This window comes from Drosophila willistoni, unplaced genomic scaffold (genome assembly GCF_018902025.1).
Source record: "Drosophila willistoni isolate 14030-0811.24 unplaced genomic scaffold, UCI_dwil_1.1 Seg739, whole genome shotgun sequence".
Classification (NCBI taxonomy): domain Eukaryota; kingdom Metazoa; phylum Arthropoda; class Insecta; order Diptera; family Drosophilidae; genus Drosophila; species Drosophila willistoni.
In genome coordinates, this window is record NW_025814642.1 from 1 (window position 1) to 24,947 (window position 24,947).

Genomic DNA, 24,947 nt, shown 5'->3' on the forward strand with positions numbered 1-24,947 from the left:
GTATAACGGAAAATTAAAATAAAGTGTAAAGGGTCGCAAAATTAAATAATACGAGTCTCTCTAAAAGTTTAATGAAAATGGTGAATAATGCTAAAAGTTCAATAAAAGTCGAATCGGTATAAAAGAATACAATTTATTTCACAATTTCTTGGAAATTGCATCAGCCAAAAAGAGACGCCACATTTTACCGCGTTTTTACCGCGTCGGTTACCCATACACACACACAGCAACGAACAAAAACGAAACGAAAAATGGCACAGTTAAATGACTTTCAGTGTATTAGTGAGATGCTTCGGCTGGAAAGAGAGAGAATATCGTTCTGTTGCACAAGTTTATTTTTGAAAAAGAAGGAGATAGAAATAATAGAAAACGGGTGCGCGAGTTTGAGGCTATGAGTTTGCTGAGTCGGACAATTTGTATAATGATAAAGTTAATTATATTGCTGAAAATCTGTCAGATATGGATCTGGCTGTAATTTGTAATTTGCTTCGATTGCCTCACAATAAAAACGATTTAACGAAACACATATTTTGCAATCTAAAAAAGAATTCTTTGCTCAAAGATGCCGATTTTCAAACGGAAAATAACGACGAAAGTGAAGACGAAGAGTCACAAAACGACGAAGTGTGCGAAAATATAAGTGTGCGAAGCGAGAATTCATGCAGTGTGCAAAATACATGCAGTGTGCAAAATACATGCTGTGTGCAAAATCCAAGCAGTTTTTCCGAAGTCCCGAGGTTCGCTTTAAACTTTCGCGATATAGAAGACTCAATCCGTTTGTTTAGTGGCGAAGATAATCTATCTATCGAAATATGGGTCCAAGATTTTGAAGATATGGCAACTGTTATGTGTTGGAACGAGTTACAAAAATTTATTTTTGCCAAACGATCGTTAAAAGGCCTAGCAAAAATGTTTGCTAATAGTGAGCGAAACGTAACGACCTGGTTTAAACTAAAAGTCGCACTTCTTGCTGAATTTAAATCAACAACAAATAGCGCACAGTTACATAAGTCAATGTCGGATAGAAAAATAAAGAAAAACGAAAGTCTGCAGGAGTATTTTTTGTGCATGAAAGAAATGTCATCTCGCGGAAATATTGAAGACTCTTCGCTAATACAATATGTGATCGATGGCATAGACGATTCGGTGAATAACAAATCAATTTTATACGGGTCTAATAATATAAATGAATTCAAGCAGAAGCTAAAAATTTTTGAAGTTATGCGCGAGAAATCGAAAAATGACAACAAATATAACAATGGTGTTGGCAAGCAGTATCCGAAAAACGATGATAAGTTTCAAGCAGTGCAAAAGAAAAGTGCAAACAAAGAACTCAAATGTTTTAATTGCGGCGCCAAGGCCATACATCAGTTAATTGCGATTATAAAAATAAGGGCAGAAAATGTTTTCAGTGTAATAATTTCGGACATATTGCCAAAGATTGCCCAACAAGCAGTGCCAAAAATGATAAAGCCAATACATGCAAAATTACGTCAACTCAAAATTTTATGTCTATCCCAGTTAAAATCGATAATATTAATTATAACGCGTTCTTAGACACCGGTAGCAAGTACAATTTAATATCTGAAGCAATGCTGAAAAACATGAATAATCCAATGTTGAGTGATTCTAACGTTTATTTAATCGGTTTCGGAAAGAAAAAAGACACAGACAAGATCAAAGCATCGGGGTCATTTAAATATTCGGTCGATGTTAACGGTGAGAAATACTGTTTGACATTTCTCTCAGTGGAGCAACAATTTATGGGTGTGGAAATTGTTCTTGGCGAGGATTTCTGTAAGCAAGCGGAGGTTACAATCAGCTACAAAGGTCTAAAGGTGACAAAAACCCAATCTTTGGAATCCGAAGTAAGTTCCTTTTGAAAATCAATGTGGATGACTCCAGTGAACAGCAGGCCGACATAGATCCAGCAGCAAGTAAAAGGGCTAAAGAAGCAGTTCAAAATTTGGTACAGAATTATCATCCGGTAAGCGAAAAGTCAACAAATATTCAAATGCGATTAGTTCTAAATGATGATAAACCGATATACTCACGACCTCGACGATTCTCATATGCAGAGAGGTGCATCATTGACAATCAAACCGATCAATGGCTGAAGGATGGCATAATTGAAATATCAGAGTCTGAGTATACAAGCCCAGTCGTGCTTGTGAAAAACGGGACGGATCAAATCGGTTGTGCATCGATTACAGACGTATTAATAAAGTAATCATTAGAGATCATTTTCCACTTCCCTTAATAGAAGATCAGTTAGACAGGCTTCAAAATGCACGTATTTTCAGTTCCATAGATTTAAAAAATGGTTTTTTTCATGTTGGCATTGAAGAAGGGAGCCGCAAGTATACTTCTTTCGTAACACATAATGGACAATTCCAGTTTCTTCGAGTTCCATTTGGTCTTTCGAACTCTCCCAGCGTCTTTCAACGTCATGTCAATGCTATATTCAGAGATCTAACCAGGAAAGGAGTAGCCATACCATATGTCGATGATATAATAATACCAGCAAAAACTGAAGACGAAGCTGTAGCCAATTTAAAAGAAGTACTCAAACAATGCGAAGAATATGGGCTTGTGATTAATTTCAAAAAATGTCAGTTTCTTAAAACGAAAATTGAGTATTTAGGACACGTAATTGAGAACCAAAGTATAAGTCCATCCACATCGAAAACGCAAGCCGTGTCATCGTTTCCTATTCCGTCTAATCTAAAACAATTACAGAGTTTTTTGGGGTTAGTTGGATATTTTCGAAAGTTTATACTAAATTTTTCTCTGATTGCAAAGCCTCTAACGGATATGACAAAACATGATGCATTGATTATTTTTGGTGAGAAAGAGCTAGCTGCGTTCAACAAATTAAAGAAGCTTATTACAGAGAAGCCAGTTTTGAAAATTTTTCATCAGCTACACGAAACGGAGCTTCATACGGACGCCTCAATCGACGGATTTGGCGCAGTCCTTCTCCAGAAGTCGCCAGAAGACATGCAGTTTCATCCAGTGTATTACATGAGCAAGAAAACGACAGATGCCGAAAAGAAGTTCACCAGTTACGAGTTAGAAATCTTAGCTGTTGTAGAAGCATTAAAGAAATTTCGAGTTTATTTACTAGGACTACGCTTCAAACTTGTTACAGATTGCAATGCTCTAGCTAAAACTATTCAGAAAAAGGATCTGTGCACACGAGTAGCTCGTTGGATTCTCCAAATGCAAGAATTTCAATATGACGTCGAACACAGAGCGGGCACTCGAATTCGCCATGCTGATGCACTCAGTCGTGTACCAATGATGATGATCAGCGAAACCAGTATGCATAGCAGAATTAAGCATCTGCAAGCTCAGGACGACCAGCTGAAGGCTATTATAGACGTATTGGCAGATAAGACGAATCACAATAACTATTTTTTAAAGGCTGGAGTTCTGCACAAACTTATCTCGGACAACGAACTTATTGTCGTACCAACTATTATGCAACGAGAACTAATAAAAGAGGCCCACGATCATGGTCATTTTCCATCAAGAAAACACGAGAGATCATTGGAAAAGAATATTTCATACCGAATCTGGAAGAGAAAATAAAGAGATGTATAAGCTGTTGCATAAGATGTATCATGACTAACCGCAAGCAAGGAAAACAAGAAGGAGAGCTTCATCCATTATACAAAGATGAACAACCGCTAATGACCTACCATATCGATTTTTTAGGACCTCTGGAATCAACGCATAAACAGTATAAACATATCCTGGCAGTCATCGATAGTTTCACCAAGTTTTGTTGGCTGTACCCAACAAAGTCGACTTCTACAAAAGATGCAGTTTTACGACTACAGGAGCAGAGCAAGGTTTTTGGCAATCCATCCCAAATAATATCGGACAAAGGATCAGCTTTTTCTTCGGAGGAATTTGACTTGTACTGTAAAAGCGAAGGCATAAAACATCATCTCATCACGACGGGACTTCCTCGAGCGAACGGCCAAGTAGAGAGGCTAAATACTACAATCATCGCAGTCCTTTCTAAACTCTCAAGCGACGATCCAAGAAAATGGTACAAATTTGTAAATAATGTCCAGCAAGTCATCAATTCAACATTTAGTAGAAGTATAAAAACAACTCCTTTTGAGCTGCTTACGGGAACAAAGTCTGATATCAAAATCAAGGAAATGATAGAAGACGAAATGATTCAACACTTTAATGATGGACGAGATAAACAACGTAAAGAAGCAAAGCAACATATTCTACAAATTCAAGATGAAAACAAAAACAGGTACAACTTAAGACGAAGACCAGCATCGAAGTATAAGATAGGCGATTTAGTTGCCATCAAAAGAACCCAACTTGGTCCTGGGTTAAAGCTAAAGCCGAAATATCTTGGTCCATACCGGATCATAAGGGTAAAATTCAACGACACCTACGACGTGGCAAAAGACTCAGTATTCAGCGAAGGCCCAAGGCAGACGAGCACTTGCGCTGAGTATATGAAACCATGGGTACCATACGACGACGACGACGATGCATTCGGGGCGAATGAAGTGTAGGATGGCCGATTTGTGGGAATGGTCTGGCAATCCTATTCAGCCAGCCCTAGTTGAGTCAGCTGACTCGAAGAAGCTCAAGACAATCTGGCAAGCCGGTCAGACAGAGACGCATTAAGAAGACAAAGTTAAAGACGAAAAGACGAGTTTTAAGACGAAAAGCCGAAAGTGTAAGACGTACACACGACGAAAACGCGAAAGACATTAAACAATTAATTATAATTATATCTACTATTAACTAAAAATCAATACTTATCTTAACATTAAATAAAACTAATATAAAACTATAACCGGGACTGTGTTTATTCATAATACAATACCCCAGTCCCACAGTAATAAAAGTGGAAAGCATCAATAAGTCTTGAAACTCACTTCAAACAGACACTGTATGTAATTCAGTGGATGCAGTCCCTGTCGAATGTTTTTGAACAAATCGGATTAGCTTAATGGGCTTGACACTGGCTCCATGGGCATCTAGATCGAGTATACCCAAATCGAAGCGACCAGAACGCTTAAGTTTTAAGATCAGTGAATACATATTGTCCATAAAGAACTTGAAGAAAGCACTTTATATCTCAACACGGCATCCCAAAATTCGATTCAAGAATTTTGATATATTACTACTATCCTTCTCAGTGGAGAATATCTTAATTTTTCCCTCTTCCACGCAATTGATCATACCAACGATAGCCAAGGCATGGGCACAATCAAGTACGAAATTGCCCTTAAACGTTGAAGGCACAAAACAACGTTCCAATGTCTTCCGCCACTGCTTTAAATTAAATGCTTAGCTAATTCCTACTCGCGATATTTGCACCATAATATTACTCTTTAGACTTACCCTTATCTGGATTTGGTGGCCTTCCACGACGTTTGCGTGTAGTTCCTGCTTTCTTATTTTGTTGCTTAGGTTTATTATTATTATTATTATTATCCTCATCATCTGCTGGGTCCGGGTCTTCTTCTTCGTCGTCATCGGAGAATTCTGAACGCGATTTTTTAGTAAGTGATTGTTTCAAAAATTCTCCAATATTAACTAAATGACGAAATGCATCTCTATTTGGGGCTGGAAAATGTTTCTCCACAAACGATTGCAATATCATTTTCGATGTGGACACAAAGGTACTTATGGTTCCCTGATTACGATCCAAGTGTTCCAAAGTCCTTGGCTCTCCCGTGGACTGAAGACCAATAACCACCGCTTTTCCGGTGCGTGTGGCAATGCGAGTCATTTTCACCACTTGATTAAGCTTCAATGCAATGCACAGATTCTTGAAGAAACGCTGATGGGCACACTAAAACTGGCAAGTGATTCTCTACGCTCATGAGACGACAGCATCTTTGGAATTTCTTGTGAATCTCAGCCCATAGTTCAGCAGACATATTGTAGACCTTACGGAAATCCTTGGACATGAGAATCTCCTCAATGCGAAAGCTGACATCCTTGAAGCTCAATTGACGTGCTATATATGTGCCACGTAATTTCATATCCATTGCCACAATTTCCATGGCACCGATACCCCTCTTCTCGACAGCATTAACGAAATCCCAGAGACCCAAACGAACCTTATAAGCCATATTGCGAGGCTCACTGGCTCCCGTGGCCGAAGCATAAACAACTCGGGCCTTGGGACAAAGCTCCCGTATAGTTCCCGTCGACTTGCCACCATTCATCAAACTCAAATTCTTAGCCTTGTGGCACTCATCGAAGACAATGACACCGTCAAATTTCTTGGTCAGCCAATGCACCAACTGCGCTTTGAGGTTTGCGACTCACCAATTAGGGACGTATATGTACAAAATATTACATTCTTCTTGAAATTATCATTCTCATGGCAATCATTGCGGCTATATTTGAATTTACTCAATGCAACCACCGGCACTGGGAAGAATCTGTTGATGAGCCTGACAAGCATAGACAACTGCCTCCATTTGCAGGGCGCTCAAAGAGCCAGCAGCCTCAAACTTTGTCGGCAGTGCCAACTTAATATTTATATCGGGTAATTCCACCGAGGATAGAATTGCAGTTTCCACAACTGGATCTGGATGGGCCTGGCCAAGTTTCAGTTTACTGGGCCAATATTCGGCAAATGTATCGGATACACCAATTTCCTCATAATCAGCTTCATCTTCCACAGCTGTGTACTAAGTTGATTTCATGTACTAATTTGATTTCAGTGTTTTCACTTCGTCTTCTGTTTATTGAATGAATTCTTAAATCTTAACAATTGTTCAGTATAGCTAATGTCCGCGTGACTACGCTGCCAGTGAAGCTAGCAGAGGAGCGGTAAGCTTATGTATAAATGTTTACATAATTATGTATGCTCGCTGCGGGAGAGTGAGGACGTCTCATGTTCACTTGGTGACTGAGTCGTTGCGCGTGTTAGATATGCCGACTCAGCACTGTCCAGTACCATGCATTCATGGATGGTCTTGTTACAGAAGACGCATGGTACTTGAATGTGTATACATAAATATTGTGACAAAGTGCTACAATATATTTTCGATATTATTTATGAATTATGTATGTACATAACTGGGTACAGTGATCATTCGATATGTGAACATGCTACATCTCCCTCCTTTAGAAAAATAACGTAATTATATGAAGTTATTTTTTTTTTCTTAATTTTTTTTTTTTTTTTTTTTTATTTTAGTTTTATAAATCGAGTCATGAAATATTGATTTACTTCAAAATATTGTACAAAGGCAAAAAAAAATTTTTTTTTTTATTTTTGTATATTTTTTGTTTTCTATGTATGGCCATACTATATATATATAGAGAAATAAAATGATTATGAAACAAAACTTTTTAACCTATCCTTATGTACTGTTTGTTTTTGTTTTTATTGCCTAGTATTGTAACGTTATCGTTATCTCCTATGCTTTCTACCTTATATGGTCCTGTATATCTAAAATCTAGCTTGTGACCTGTTTCGTTCTTTAGTAAAACCTGGTCTCCTACTTTTAAATCGAAATCAAAGATATTTCTATCGTAATTAACTTTCTGTTTTTCCTTATGTTTTTCTAACATTAATCTAGCTCGCTTATACGCCTGCTCTAGTCTAAACTTCGATTCCTTAGCATAATCTTCCACATTATAAAGTGGGTTTATACTGTCTATGCTATTGAAATGTTTTGGCAAATTCGATGTTTTACCAAATACCAACTCATATGGACAATAATCATGTGCCATAGAGGGTGTTGTGTTAAAGCAGTATACGAAGTATTGTAGCCATACATCCCAATCTGTTTTGTCGACTGAAATGTATGAGCGTATGAACTCATTAAGTGTTCGGTGGCTTCGCTCCACAGTACCTACAGTCTGATGATGATGTGCGGTAGAAGTAATATTTTTTATTTTCAAACTTTTGCATAAGTCGGTAATAATAGAATTTTTATATTCTGTTCCCATGTCCGTAATGAACGTCTTCATTGGACCGTACTTCAGAATAAAATCTTCAAATATAGCTTTTGCTACTGTTTTCGCACTTTTATCTTTAATTGGTATTGCTACCAGATATTTTGTCAAATCGCAGATTAAAGTTACTGCATATTCATTTCCTTGTTCTGATTCAGGTAATGGACCGATCGTATCCACTATTACCCTGTCGAAGGCCTTTTGTGGCGTTTCAGTAATAATCATTGGAGTTTTAGTATGTTTAGTCGTTTTTGACTTTTGACACTTGTTACATTTTTTTATATATTTTGAGATATCTCGTGTCATATTTCTCCAGTAGTAATGTCTTTTTATTTTTGCTAATGTTCTAGCTATTCCTGTATGACCTCCTTGTATAGGATCATCATGGAATGTAAACAGTATTGCTTCTTTTTCTTTATCATTATTTGCTAATAGGGTCACCGGCTTGAGTAGCGCTACTCTTAATGATTGTAATATGTTTTTGCCCATTATTTTAAAAGACTCTATTGAGATGGTCTCGAAGATCTTTTCGCTCGGTGCCACTTTGAGTTGGCTGATATTGAGTATACCGGCTTCTTTTTCGAGCCTTTGAAAGAATTGACTTAGGTCAAGAATTCCATTGGTGTACATATCGCTAACATCAAATCTTGCTATAATTTTCTTTCCATGTTTTAGTGTGCATAGAGTATCTGTTATTCGCAAGGTCACTACTTTTCGTACCTCGTCATTTACAATGACTTCGTATACCTTGGGCTTAGAAGCATCTAGAGTTTGCTTTTGCAAATCTTCTTTTTCTTTTTCGTTCCCTGCGCAGGATTTTAACTGTTTATTTTGGTTTCTGGTAGTGACTTTCAGAATTTTATTGTCGATTTGTATGTTTTGTAAGTCTGTGATTGTTATTCTTGATAGGGCATCTGCTACATAATTATCTTTACCCTTTAGATACTCTACTGTGAAGTCATATTCCTCTAATTCAAGTCTCATTCGCGTTAGTTTCGAACTTGGATTTATCATTGAAAATAGATAAGTAAGTGCTCTGTGATCAGTTTTGACGGTGAAATGTCTACCATAAATGTATGGTCTGAAATGTGTTATTGCCCAATGAATAGCTGCTAATTCTTGTTCCGTTGTACTCTTGTTGCTCTCACCTTTTGTAAAGGCTCTTGATGCGTATGCAACTGGTAGCTGGAGTCCTTCTTTGTTCTGTGTTAGGGCTGCTCCACATGCGTGCTTACTCGCATCAGTGATTATGCAAAATTCTTTGCTGAAATCTGGGTATTGCAATAGAGTTGGGTTCATTAATGCCGATTTTAGATGTTCAAAAGCATTTTGACAGTCAGCTGTCCATTCAAATTTTACATCTTTTTTACATAATCTTGTTATGTGACGAGAATAGTCGGAAAAATTCTTTATGAATCTTCTGTAATAATTGCAAAATGCAATGAATCTTCTAGCGCTGTCCGCATCGTGGGGGACTGGATAATTTTGGATGACGTCGTATTTTGTGTCATCAGGCAAGATTCCTTTGTCTGTGCATTTATGCCCCAAAAAGGTAACTTCATTCATAAAAAATGATCATTTTTCGGGATGTAATTTTAGGTTGTGTTGCCTACAATTCTCAAACACATCTGTTAAGTTATTGAGCATATGTTTTTCAGAACAACCAATGACTATTAAATCGTCCATATAAAGGAATGCTTGAGAAGGTTCAAGTCCAGTGAATGCTATAGTCATCATTCTCTGGAATGAATTTGGCGCTATCTTTAGACCAAATGGTAATCGCGTGAAGCGATATGAACCATTGTTTGTTGAAAAGGATGTAACATTTCGTGACTCTTTTTCGAGTTCTATCTGATGAAAACCTGACATTAAATCCAGGCACGAAAAGTACTTCGCCCTTCCCAGTTGATCTAGAATATCATCAATCCTTGGGAGTGGGAATTTATCGGACAACAATTTTTTATTAATCTGACGATAGTCAATTACTAATCGCCATTTCTTCTTTTCGGAATTAGGCAGTGATTTCTTTGGTACAAGTAACAGTGGGCTGTTATAAGCTGATACCGATGGTTCAACTATTTTGTCATCTTTTAACTTTTGGACTTGTTTTTGTATCTCGTCTTTTTGACTATGAGGATTTCTCTAGTTCTTTATATATATTGGTTCATCATCTTTCAGTCTCAGTTTTTGTTTATAAAAATTATTGGTAGTTATAGATTCGGTTTCCAAACCGAACACATCACTATACTGTGTGCATAATTTGGTTAGTTGGCTATTGAACAGTGGTGGGAAATTCTTCGAGAGTGTCGCTAATACCGTTTTCTCTCTATCTTCTGAACTTGTTTTAACTACTTCGTAGTTCGAAAGTGATTCGTACTGCAAGTTATTTATCTTGACTATTTGATTTGTGTTTGTTGTATTTAGTAATTTTATGAATGCGTTTTGAGAAGATGCTATGGTATTTGCTATGTAAATACCCTGCTGAATTTCTTGGTTCGGAATTAATATACTGTCTTCCGCTGAGGTTATTTCAATTTTTCGGACAACTTGTGATCTTGCTGGCAGAATTATGGAGTTGTTGCCAGAACTGTATGCTATTGGTACATATATGGGATATTGTAAATTATTTGGTCTAATTATAAGCCAATCCTCAGTCGGTTTGAAATCTAATTGACAGTTATATTTTCTTATGAAATCGATACCTAGTATTCCATCACAAGGAATAGCGAATTGTAAATTTACGATATGAAAATCGTGTGGAATTATGTATTTAGAGGTTTGTATTTCTATGGAAGTAAGTCCTTTTGATTTTGTTATTTCTTGACTTATTCCCTGTATATTTATTATTTGATTGGTTTGAATATATTGGAAGTTGTCGGAATTTTCTTTTAATATGGATATGTCAGCACCTGTGTCTATTAAAAATACTAACTCTTTTCCTGTTGCTACGTTAGTGAAACTTGCAAATGTGCTTTTACTGAGACTGATGGTGTAAACCTTGTAATTTTTTATTGTTGAGTATCTAAAGGTTGTTGGGAGTTTCCCGAATTATTCTGGGCTACCCTAACATTGCTATTATTAGAGTTATAACCTCTGTTTTGTTGGTTGTTTCCTCTATTCCCTCTGTTATTGTTTCTGCCGTAACCTCTGTTGTTTCCTCTCTGGTTGTAGTTCTGGTTATAATTTTGGCCATTGTTGTAATTATTATTATAATTGTTATAATTATTATAATTACCGCGACCATTACCTCTACCACGATAATTATATCTGTTATTATAATTACCACGGCCTCTTTGGGCAAACATAACAGAGTTTGGCTTTCCATTTATCTCAGTACTCTTTCGTAAGTACTTTAGTATTACTTCATCCATGGTTTTAAAATTGCCGGCGTCAAGAATTGCTTTAAGTCTTGCTTGCTCACAATTTTGGACCATTGCTTCTATAGCATCGTCAACGCTATACCTCTGGGCCATTTCTGCCGACATACCGTCGTCAATATACGCAGCTTCTAGGAGTTTGCGTAAATTGTCGACTTCCGATGTATACTTTTCAGCTGTTTTACCACTCTGAGTAGTTTTGTTTAGTTTGGCTTTAATCACGTTGGGTTTTTCACCAACTATAGTGTCTTGCAATTTTTGTATTATTGCTTCAATTGATGTTTCATTTTGGACTGTGTACAGTGTTGGGGCACTAATTTTTGATTTTATTACCACAACAGCTATATCTTCAAAATCACCTTTCATCATATTTACCATCTCTAAAGCTGTTATGAATCTTCGGAGATGTAATTTTTGTCCATTGAACTCTGGAATGGCGCTTGAAGTGTCCTTCATATATGCCCTTCGGGCGCTTAAATCAGCCATGATGTTTTCTTTTACTTCTCCTTCTGACTCTGAATCTTTATCCTGTTCTGATAATGTCAATCGTGCAGGGATTGTCAGATCGTTTAGATCTTTTTCTTCTACTTCTGCACCTTCGTCAGATTCCAAATTCTCCTCTTCTTCTGAGTCTATTTCTTGTTGGCTTCCTGATTCTTCGTCTATTGTTAAAGGTGTGTTTAGGATCGTCGGTATAAATATTTTAAGGTTATACTTTTTCTGTACGGTAACTAAGTTAGAACGTAACCTGGTTAATAGTTTTGATACTTTTGACCAGTTTGTTCCGTCTATCTTTTCTCTGTTTGCATGCACTAGGCTTCTTGCTTCGTTAAAAGAGTCAACAAGAATCTTTGCGTGCTTGTCTAACGTTTCTTTTTGGATTTTTCTGTTTTGGTTTAAACATTTATAAGATTTTGTAAACGTTTCCGTGGGACAAGTTCTTCCCAATCCATTCTTAGGGATTCTGTATTAATAAATTGGCATGTGTTCTGTCTCTGATCATTTTAATTTAATCCTCTGATTCTATTATTTCCACATCAGAATCATCTATAATTACCATTTCGACTGTGTCCATGAAAAGTTCGTGAACCCATTCAGGCACGTCTTTTCTTCTTGGCACCTTAACAAGTAATCTATTATATGCTATCTTTATGGCTTTCTCCATAAGTTCTACTATTTTTCTTTCAAATTTAAAATTATTGGATATCCAATACCTAATTTCTTTGTATTTGTAATTTCTTTCGCCTGAGTGTATCAGGTAATCAAGAAATGGTAAGTATACTTGTAAATGTACTAATTCTACTTTATTCATTATACTTTTCTAATTTCTGTGCTGTGTTTCATCCAACAAGTAGAAACGTAACGTACCCGCTGCGTTTTGATAACAGCATACATATGGTAGCGTTAGAATGAAACTCATTTGCAGTCTACTATTTCCTTGTACAGGGAATGTTTCTCCTGTGAAGTCTAAATATGCTAATTTGATTTGCGCTAAGCTTATTGAGCGCTGAGGTGAGGTTATTTGCTCACTTCTAAAAATGTTCAACAAATCTTCTACTATTGTAGGGTTATTATCATTTACTTTCTCGAAATATCTATCAATAGTGGACATTTTTTTTTTGAGATTTTCAGAGTTATTATAAGTTTTTTTTTTAAAAAAAATTTTTTTTTTTTATTTATTTTTTTTTTAATTGCCATAATCAATAAAAAATGTTTCATTTGCGGAATGTATTGTTATATCAATTGTTTGTGTGCATATAGAAAAAAATTTTATACTTTATCTAAATCGTTTGCGACGCTGAGGGCTCTTTTAGTTACGCATTTATTGTGTAATAAATACGCTTTGTATAAAACATATGCACATAATATTACAACAATTATCAATAACAATATATTCGTGAATTTCAAATCAATATTTTGTGATTCAACCTTGTTAATTACGTTGGCAGTGGAATCCACTGTTTTAGTTTCTATTAGCCCCATTACGGGTGTAGTATATTCTTCATCAAATTTGCTGATACTATTCTAACTATTAGTTCGCATAGCTTTACAGGCTATACTTCTATTGAGCAGATAGGATTCCGCACAATTTAACAATGGGTTTTTCTTTTTTTTTTTTTTACATTTGAAATTTTCTTATTCGTATGTGCAATATATGTAATATGTAATATTTAATATGTTTTTATAGTTATATCGATGTCAGCATGTCAGACGTCAGGTGAGCAGCATCAGCTGGTCGTCGCTGGTTAGCTCGCTGATGCTCCCTCGAAGGCGTAAAAGGCGGCCTGCCTTTCGCGCTTGTTGTCACCGCTGCTGCTGTCCAGGGCCTATGGGCTCAGGCGGTACCGGTGCCGGTCATCGCACCAGTTCTCAGCATACATGTGTACTCGCAATGTACACTGTCCAATGGTCCTGGGCAATCGTCAGGGCACTCTTTTTTCCTTTTTGGTAGCTCTTTTGTTGGGGGAGGAGTTTTTTTAGTTTTTATTGTTGTTATTTCAAAATGCACTGAGTGAGCGTGAGTTATGTTCTTTTTTGTTTTAAGTAACGTTGACTTTAAAAAGTCAAGTTCTTGTTGAAGCTTTTGGGCTGTTGCCCAGGGGGGTGGATTTTTGTTCGCATATAATAGCCACTTTATGTGTGCTATTCTTTTCTTTATTTTGTTTTGCACTCCCCCTCTTGACATAACTCACTCTCTACTCACTCAGTTTTTGCGTTTTTTTTTTTAACTCCAATTTTCCCTCCAGTGATTGTAGATTTCCTGTCCAGGCCTTATTCCTTGACCTTTGTCACGGTCGCCATGTACTAAGTTGATTTCATGTACTAATTTGATTTCAGTGTTTTCACTTCGTCTTCTGTTTATTGAATGAATTCTTAAATCTTAACAATTGTTCAGTATAGCTAATGTCCGCGTGACTACGCTGCCAGTGAAGCTAGCAGAGGAGCGGTAAGCTTATGTATAAATGTTTACATAATTATGTATGCTCGCTGCGGGAGAGTGAGGACGTCTCATGTTCACTTGGTGACTGAGTCGTTGCGCGTGTTAGATATGCCGACTCAGCACTGTCCAGTACCATGCATTCATGGATGGTCTTGTTACAGAAGACGCATGGTACTTGAATGTGTATACATAAATATTGTGACAAAGTGCTACAATATATTTTCGATATTATTTATGAATTATGCATGTACATAACTGGGGGTACAGTGATCATTCGATATGTGAACATGCTACAGCTGGTTCTCGTGGATGACCTTCATCATCTGAAACTACTTCTTCTACTTTCTTTGGAACTATTTTGCGATTAGCGGCCGACGAAGATGTCGACTATGACGATGATTTAGCCGTTGGTGGTCTGGCTAAATATGTACGGCCACTTTGCAGTATTTAATCAAGTTGTGCAGCTGTTAGGCTCTCCATTTGCTGATCCAATGGCAAACCAATTCCGTTATCTTCAACAGAGACCATGGAAACATTGGTCACCAAACCATCTGGTCCAAGAACAAAAGACACGGGAATATCTTCACCGTGACCGTTTCGGAAATACCCAAAAGTTCGCATCGGTTGTAGAAAATCTGTGTTCGGAGCACCCCTTAAGGGAAAAAAAATTGGATTATCCAAATCAGCGTCATTATGGGGTACTTGCATTTCATCCACTGGCACTTCATTTTCCACTGCCCCATATGAGATTTGTGCACAATTGTGTGGATCTGAACCAAGGGGAAAAGCGATTTCATAAATTCATCCGATTCCTTAATATCTTCTGTATTATCCACCTCGATGAAGGGCAAAGAGTCAAGTTCGGCCTGTAGGCGAGCATCTATTTCGGATTCCTCAGATGTCATCGTCGGTAGCAATGAGTCCAATTCAGCTTGTAGACGAGCATCTATCTCAAGATCGGATGGTATATCACATTTTTTACCTTTCACCACTTCATCATTTGTTTGCGTATTCAGCACAAGATTCGAAAAATCAATATTTATGGAAACATTATTCACATCATTTATATTCAAAATTCCATTAATATTGTTATGTACTGTTGGCATCGACTTTATTTCAGTGTTTGCATTTGCTGCTACATAGCAGCAATTTCAATAAAAATATTGCTCTGCTCCTGCTACTGCTCTGATTTCGAAGGGCTACGTAGCATAGCAGAGAGTACAAACGGAAAACTAGTTTGTGAAATTGCAGTTTCCTCTGAATGTCCAAATTTTTTTTAGCTTTCGGGTGCGGGTGAAATTTTAAGCCCATGGGCTGAGTTGGGTTGGATGTAACATTTCGGCCCATGCCCACCTCTAGTACAGATCTACTATGAGAGCGACTACGAAGTTACTTACGAAATTGATACGAAAGCAACAGAAAAGGAAATGCTCCGTAGCAGTAGCACAAAAATTTATTTTGTTTGCTCCGCTCTCATATCGCTTTTAATGCTTGTGCTATTGCTACAACTACGAATACCGTATCGAAAATTTTTTGCTCTTGCTATTGCTCTGTGCTCCGACGATGTATACTACGGAGCAGAGCAGAAGAGCAATCGTTTTCCGTTTGTGCTCACTGCTATGCTACGTAGCCCTTCGAAATCAGGGTGGTTTTCCATAATTGTTACCTTCTTGATTCTTTTTATTTGTGTCGTCATGAATGGGCCAATTATTTAAATAACTCACAGTCTCATTCATTTTATTATTATCATTAAAGGACTTTACTTGATTGAAAGCCTAATTATAGTCGCGTTTTCGTAAAACATTTGTTGAATTTGTCGTCTTTCCACATAAATTAGTTTCTGCAGCAAGAGGCTTCAGTTTTTCAAAATTTGGAGCCACCAGGCTTGTTCTCGATGGGAACAGCAGCAATTCTGGTTCTTTCTCCTTTGGAGGCGAGGTAATGTTGCTGTTTACCTTTTTGGCGGCCGATGCAACCATATTCTGAACCATTGATTTACCCGCTTCAGTTTGCATTGATAGTAGAATCCTTTTTGCCAGTGGTTGAATTTCATTCTCAATATCTTTAAAATCCAAAAATTTTGGATGAAAATCTACCAAGGACTTGTGCGACGACCTTGACGCGAATTTTTTTTACTTGGCATTTTTTGCACACTTTTTTTTACTACGAAATTGAATTTTTTTTTTTAATTATTTTTTCAGAAAGTTTTTTTTACAATGTCGAACGACTAGTTATCACGGCATTGACTCGTTGAATGCTCCGAGGTATATTAACTTTCTAAATACAAATATTTAGAAGTTTAAAAGCACCGCTTGCTAAAATCTGTATGATATAATAACTTGTTGAATTTCAAGGGAATTGAAGGCAAAAGCGTAGCTTTGCATTTCCCCAAGAAGGAATTATTTATTTGAAAACAAAAAGTGCAACGGTTTTTTGATGACATTGTATTTCATCTTTATTACCTTGAGATGCAGTCGAATAGCGTTATGTTTTCTGGTCCTCAAAAATATGACGTGTTATTTTCAGGGTTTCAATAATTAATATTGTTCCAAGCGACTTCTTCAGTCCATAACGAAGAAATCAGATAACAGATTCACTTGTCTATTGGGTAATGTTAGGGGATGATAAAAACTTTCGATAATAATTTTGCGATAATATTATGGAATCACAGTTTTTCACTCAAGTTGCAAGTCGCTTAAATGTGTATATTTATACAAAAATTTATAAAGTTTAAAATACCAACAAGAAATACTACTACTACCAGGCACGGAAACTATTTGGAAGCAATTTAGTTGCCAATTGTAGTTGTAATTGTCCCAAATGCCATACAACATGGACTGTGTACAAATGGTTTGGCAGCTCCGAATAAAAGGACCCAAATGATCCGCGTGAAGTCGACGAAAAGGAACCGGTTCAACATCGTTGTAATGCATGCGACCTTCAGGCTTTCCTCCTTTAGTCTTATAGTAGCAGCATTGGATGCACGTGAAAATATAGTCCTTCACGTATTTCCTCATCTTTGGAAACCAAAAGAATCCTCTCAATGGTTTTATCAAGACCGAAGTGTCCGACATCATCATGGCAACTTGTTTAAGAATAAACATCGTGTCCATCTGAAGCGGCTTCACCAAATCAGATGCACTAAAGTAAATATAATACAACTGTACTTTGGCACAAAACAACTAACCTAGCATATGACTAGAATTACAATCAGCCACACATGTTGTGGGAACAAGCACTTATAATTGTAAACTAACCCAAAACGATCACAACGGCAGGATGTCAAGTGGCCGACGGCGTCCCCAAAATAATAATAATTTTTCAACCCCCGAATGCGTGGGGTGAGTCGTACTAGAATAAGATCTCCTTAAGAACAATTGTTACCTACTAGAGCCTAAGATTTCCTATATAAACTCCGTACTTTTGTATAATAAAATCAGTTCATATTTTGAATTCAACGAATGAAGATTGGGTTATTTTCCTTCTCTCCGGGAATCCCTATTCATTTTGGTCCTTCGAGCCGGATAGATCATTTTGGTCCTTCGAGAAAAGGAACTCTGTAGTTTTCCCCCACCAGTGGTAAGAGACTCAGAGAATGAATCAGCTCCTTAAGGTCTGAATTCTTACGATAAGATCAGATAAAGGTAGCAAAATAAAAAACTCTTGTTTTCCCCCACCAGTGGTAAGAGACAGAGTATAATATAAAAGCAAAATATTGCTTAATAAATAAAAAGTGCGTGCGACCGAATATATAAAGGCAGTTTGGCTAGTCGAGCAACTGCAATAATTTCGGCGGCGGTAAAAAAAAAACGAAATAAAGTTGGTGTGTGGCTAATTCGAAGCCCATATATATATATAAAGTGAAAAAAAAAATATATATAAAAATATAAAGTTGGTGTGTGGCTAATTCGAAGCCCATATATATATAAAGTGGAAAAAATATATAAAAATATAAAGTTGGTGTGTGGCGTATTCGAAGCCCTAATATCGAAAAAAGTGAACTATATGTAGTTGCAAGTCGGCAACTACCAACAGCAGCAGAGCAACAAGAAAGCTGCAAAGAAGAAACTGAAGAACGTGCAGTGGCAGTATAATTCTGGTGCGATGTCCGGCACCGGTACCGCCTGAGCCCATAGGCCCTGGACAACAGCAGCTGAGCGACGACACAGTAAAAAAAAAAAAACGGCAAACTCTACCCATTGGCGGACAAGCAGCAGCGAACAGGATTATCAGATAAGAAATTAATTAAAATAGTTATAAGTAGTTGCATCAACCTACATACATATTTTATTATTTTCATTATATAATTATATCGATATCCTATAAGATAAAAATGCTTTCTAATAAGACTGACAAATTGTTAGGGAAGCAGTTAGAGTTGCATACAAGGTTAAAGCAGTTAGAAGCCTTAGAAACTAGAAACCTAACTAACAAGGTGATCGAGGAAGTAAAAGAGATAAGGAATCGGTGGATACCGAACCATAACAAATTGCTACAGCAGGGGATCGATCATCAGTATTTCAGAGATAAAATACACGAAGAAGTGTTAAAGATAGTTGCCAAAATTATAGCCGTAGGAGAGCCAGAAAAACCAGGCACTAGTAAGTCGGTGTGCGTTGAAGCGGAGGCAAACATGTCAGAGATAGTTGATGATAGCATAGGAGAGTCGCGCGGGAATGCGACCTCCAGTAATGAAAACCCTAAGGTTAACCAGGAGATGTTTATGGATAGAGTCCGACAGCTCCAGGAATATTTGGAGGTAGTAGAGTTGAAGTCAACAGGCAATGGGACATGGATATTATATATTAATAAAATTAACTATTTATGGGAGAAAGTTCAGGCATGTCAAGTATTAACAAGTGATGCAAAAGTTAAGAATATAATGGACGATTTACAATTGATGTCCGAAATTCATTGTCAATGCTAGAAATGAAAATGAGCAATAAGGAAAATGTTAAGATTGAGAATGTAACTGTGAGAGGCGAACTACCGGTGTTGCCAAAGATTCAGGTACCCACATTCTCTGGAGAGCCAAGAGAATGGGACCTGTTTGTAGAGTTATTTGCAGAATTAATTGAGAATAGAGAAGATTTAAGTCTTACTCTTAAATTCAATTATTTAAAATCCGCATTAAAGGGAGAAGCGAGGAGCATGGTGGCTCATTTACTGTCAGGTTCAGCTGACAATTATAGTGCCGCTTGGGAACTCTTAACCAAGAGGTATGAAAACAATCGGAGGGTATTTTCCGAACAATTAAGTCGGATCGTTGATTTACCGATGATCAACAATGAATCCGCAAAAAGTGTAAAAGGAGTGATTGACATAGTTAATGAGTCAATACACTTAATTAAATTAAAAGCAAATTTATCCGATGAAGTTGACGTAATATTCGCTCAACACATACTTCGAAAATTTGATAGAGAGGCTCTACAATTGTATGAGAGCCAAATTAGAAAAACAAGGGACATTCAACAGCTATCTGATGTCATGGAATACTTGGAGCAAAGATATTGCTCGCTAAGTGCCATGAGAAAGGAAGAGAAAAAACCGTTACAAAAAACGTGGGTTGCGGGTTCCAAAGATGGTTGTCCGATCTGCAAAGGTCCCTGGCATAGCGCATTTCTGTGCTATAAGTTTAAAGCGCTAACACCTAAAGAAAGGGTGGAAATAGCCAAAAAATTGCAACTGTGTACACGTTGCTTGAAGCATTCAAGCAACAAGAGATGCACTAATGAAATGGTCTGCTCATTGTGCAGCAAGGGACACCATACCCTTCTTCATTTTGGGGAAAAACAGGCGAAGGTGAATACTTGTGTAACGGCAGAGCAAAAATTGTTGGCCACAGCCCTAATACAAGTTAAAAAAATAAATGGAGAATATGAAACATTAAGAGCCTTGATTGATAATGGATCTCAAAGCACTATTTTATCTGAAGAAGCCGCTCAAATGTTAAGGTTACCCAAGATCAACAAACAAACGGAAATAAGTGGCGTATCTTCAACAAAACCTAGAACCTCGAAGTATAGGGTAAATATTGAAATGAAGACGCGTGATTCTGAAATGGAACTTATTAAGGTTGAAGCAATTGTATTGCCTCAATTAATGGAAGCTCTTCCATTAAAGATAGCAAACGTGGATATGTCAAAATGGCAAACTTACGTGCTAGCTGATCCTTCTTTTAATCAACCGGTAAGGTTGATATAATAATGGGTGTAAACGTGTATACCCAATCTTAAAAGGGGAATTACAAAAATTGATGGGCTACTAGGCCAAAATACTCAATTTGGTTGGATCGTCTCGGGATGCACCGAATCAAAAAAGTATAAATCTGTAGTGGCAACAACAATAGATGTCACAGGTTTTAAACAACGTTGGGAGAACAAGAAAGGTAAATGTCAAAATAATAAAAATACAATGCCAAACAAAACTCAAGAAATAAATTTATGGCCCCCGGCAGGACCTCACATTGGAGGTAAACTAAAAACTAGGGAAGAAAAATTATATATCCCAGAGCCAGTACAAAAAAGGAATGTGCAAATGGCAATAATAAATAAAATTAATTTAAAAAATAATGTCAGAAAAGAATCCGTTGAAAAATTGTCTAGGTCTGTATTAGAAAAAGGGCAGGTATTGCAAAATAAAGGGACAACATTTGAACAGAATAACCGCTCAAATTTCAGGTATTACCGAAATATCAAAACAGTGGAGCAAAAGCCACATTGGTTTAAACCGAAAAGCAGGTGTTGGTCTTTAAAGTTTTCACCATATAAAAAGGCTAGAAGTCAACACAGTAATACACATCAGGAGTGGGTAGATATCCCGAAACAGAAATTGTTAAGCATTGGGTTTTATTAGTAATTTGCCAAATATAATATAAAATTCAGTAGAAGCCAATTAGTAAACCATACGGCAGAATACAAAAGAACAGGAAGTCAGTTATAATCGTTAAAGCAACATAATATTGGTTTGCTAGAGTTAAACTTCCATTATGTAGCTGGTTTTGCTTCTTAATAATAATTATTTTACTAATGATAATAATTTGTAATTTGTTTAAGACAACTCAATAAAAATAATAGAATCCCAATGCCTCATTTGGTGGCCCCTCGCAGAATGTTTAAGAATAAACATCGTGTCCATCTGAAGCGGCTTCACCAAATCAGATGCACTAAAGTAAATATAATACAACTGTACTTTGGCACAAAACAACTAACCTAGCATATGACTAGAATTACAATCAGCCACACATGTTGTGGGAACAAGCACTTATAATTGTAAACTAACCCAAAACGATCACAACGGCAGGATGTCAAGTGGCCGACGGCGTCCCCAAAATAATAATCATTTTTCAACCCCCGAATGCGTGGGGTGAGTCGTACTAGAATAAGATCTCCTTAAGAACAATTGTTACCTACTAGAGCCTAAGATTTCCTATATAAACTCCGTACTTTTGTATAATAAAATCAGTTCATATTTTGAATTCAACGAATGAAGATTGGGTTATTTTCCTTCTCTCCGGGAATCCCTATTCACAACTGTTAACAATGCGCCATCTAACTGCCTTTGGCACAACGAAGGCGATAGTGTTTTCCATTTTCCGATAAAGGCGATGATTTTCGATGACATAATCAATACGTAGTTGCTTCAGTCGATCACTGTCCCTTCAGTACTGCGATTATTCCGGCAAGTATTTTGTCCTGTAGTTGCATTGTTAACAACCAGTCGTCGATTTCTAAAATTATGGTTCTAACAAATTCATCTAGTGATCCTTCAGGGCGTAAATTTGGAGCACGGCTCAACGCATCTACATGCGCCTTTTTGCTACCATCTCGATGAATAAATTCACAGTCGTAATCCATTATTTTAATCCACCAGCGCGCCACCTGTGGAATGAGTTCTTTATTCGCTTTAACCAATTGGGTAATGCCAATCTTTGTCATTATGTAACTGCAGTAAAACTCCTGCTAGGCCTAAAGCACAAGCATCGGTGTGTACTTCGTGTTTAGCCGAAAAATCGTATAGAGGGAGAACAGGTTCATAGTTTTTCGATTAGTTCGATAAATGCATGTTGCTGGGCTTCTCCCCAACTAAATGTATTCGCCTCCGTTTTGCGTAGCAGTTCTGTTAAAGGACGTGATATTAATGAAAAATTTTCAATAAATTTTCTGAAGAAACCTGTGAGACCAATGAATCTTCTTACTTATCTTACGTTTGTAGGTACTTTAAAATTTTTAATTGCGCTTACTTTACATTCGCCAGGTTTAATCTTTATTGACTATGTGGCCCAAGAACGTAATTTCGGATTGCAGAAACTTGCATTTGTCGTATCGTAGGGTTAAGCCACTGTCTTGTAAGATTGAGAAAAACTTTTTAATTCGTTACATACACAGATTCGAAGGTCTTACTTGGGATTATTACGTCATCTAAATATGCGAGTACCTCCCCTGGTTCCCTACGTTTTATGATTTGGTTCATTACCGACTGAAAGACTGCCGGAGCGTTAATGAGTCCAAAAGGCATTCTGTTGTATTCGTAATGCCCGTCAGCTGTAACAAACGCCGTGTACTGTTTGGACGATTCACTTATCTCGATTTGATGGTACCCCATACGTAGATGAAGTTGCGTAAAATAGACGTTTCTAGCTAGTTGAGCGAATTGCTCTTCCATGTTTGGCATAGGAAATGGAATTTTGAACGTACTGTTAAGGCGACGATAGTCGACGCAAAGACGATGTTCTCCATTCTTTTTATCTACGATGACGATTCCCGAGGCGTACGGCGAATCCGAAGGACGAATTATATCGTTTTCCAGTAGCTCAGATATGACATTCGTAACAATAGGTCTGAGCGCAAACGGTGTTCGGTATGGTTTCGTATAACATGGGACGTTTGATATTAAAGTGATTTCCATTTTCGATATTGAGCATTTACCTAATTCGTTGGTTTTCTGCGCGAAACAAGCAGCATTATCTATTAAGGCCTTTTCCAATTCTTCGTTTTCGGTATCTGCTCGATTTCGAGCCGTTTCTATTTGGCGTATGTTTTCAATAAAAAATTAGTTTCCGTGAATAATTAGTTTATTGCCATCCCGACAAAGAATATCCTTACCCAATAAAACGTTTTCAGATATTAAGTCATTTTCCACTACAAGGATTTCGACTTCGTGACCTATCTTGTCGACAACGATTTTCGCATTTAGTTTTTGGTTACAGAAGAATTTTCCTCCTCCAAATCCGTTCAGTGTGATTGCACATCGTTGCAAAACGCCAACGTTTTCGGCAAATGATTTTTGAATCTTTTCTTTGGATATCCGTTTTATTACGGATTGACTTGACTTCTGCGTATTACCGTTGGACTCACGTTTATTTTGAAAGCTATTTGGATTATATTTGATTTCGCCGCATAGGCATGTATATCTTGTAAAAGTTCGTTACATAAGGTATAATGGTTAGATACCTTTCTCTTAAGATTGTAATCGTTGATGCCGTTTATAATATGTGTTACAATTGCTGAAACAGCTAACTCACCCTTTTTACCAATAGCTAGCCTTTTATAAAAATAATCTTGTGGTGATTCCGATGTTTCCCGTTTGGTTTTTAGCATTTTTAAATGAACATTATCTGCGTTGCTAATACATGGGAAGTCGTATAGAAATTTCGAGACGAATTCTGGCCATGTTTGAAATATTTCATCCGTTACATCCATCCAGTAACGAGCTGCACCTTGCATCTTTTGTTGAACTGCAAAAATTACCTTTCTGTCGTCCCAGTTATATGCGTTTTTCAAAGTTTCCACACGTTTAACAAACTGATGCGAATCCAATGATTTTACGGACGACCTACTTTTGCTTACGTAATTCCGTGACGTTGGAACATAATTATCTTGCTGTGATGTAACAACGTTGTTGTAGTGCTGAATCGTGGCAATGTTACCACTTTGATGAGTCGGAGCGAAGGGTACGTATGGGCGAGACGTAACCATATAGCCGTGTTGCGATGTAACAATGTAATTGGGTTGCTGAGACGTAGCAAAGCAAGCGTGCTGCTGAGACGTAGCTGAAATTTTGCATGTAGGCTTGTATATACTGCAGGCGTTGTATATCTCGGATTCAGCCGGATCGGATCACTATATCGTATAGCTCCCATACAAATGGCAAAGTCACGAACAGTGACTTTTCTTAATAACTTCGTTATTTTCTGAGCTATTGTCATGAAATTTAATTTTGGTGAGTTAATTACGCATATAAACGACTATGCCAAATTTGATCAAGATCGGGTGACTATAACATATAGCTCCCATAGGAACGATCGGTGGAAAACAGTGACTTTGACCAATATCTTCGTTATTTCCTATGCTAAGATTGTAGGCCGTTCTTTCGGAAACATTAGCCTTTTTAGCTTAAACGTTTTTCCACTTTGATGGCTATAGGTAAGGAAAGAGTTACCAAAAATGTTGCAAGGGTATACAAACTTTGACGCGGTCGAAGTTAGCCCCGGCCCTCTGGTTTTTCTTCACTTGTATCTTGGCCACTTTTAAAAATATCAACTCAAATAGCGGCGGCATCCGTGGCACGCACAAGAAAAGAACCCATGAAAGTTGAAACAAGACAGAAGCGGAGCCAATGTTGCCAAGCCATAAACAATGAAACAATAGGGACCCACTTGC

The 24,947-nt window shown here is 37.2% G+C and overlaps 1 pseudogene; it reads right to left on the minus strand.

Moving 5' to 3' along the window:
- Positions 1 to 5,388: 5,388 nt before the first annotated feature.
- On the minus strand, positions 5,389 to 15,191 carry LOC124461916 (annotated as a pseudogene).
- Between the last annotated feature and the right edge of the window lie 9,756 nt (positions 15,192 to 24,947).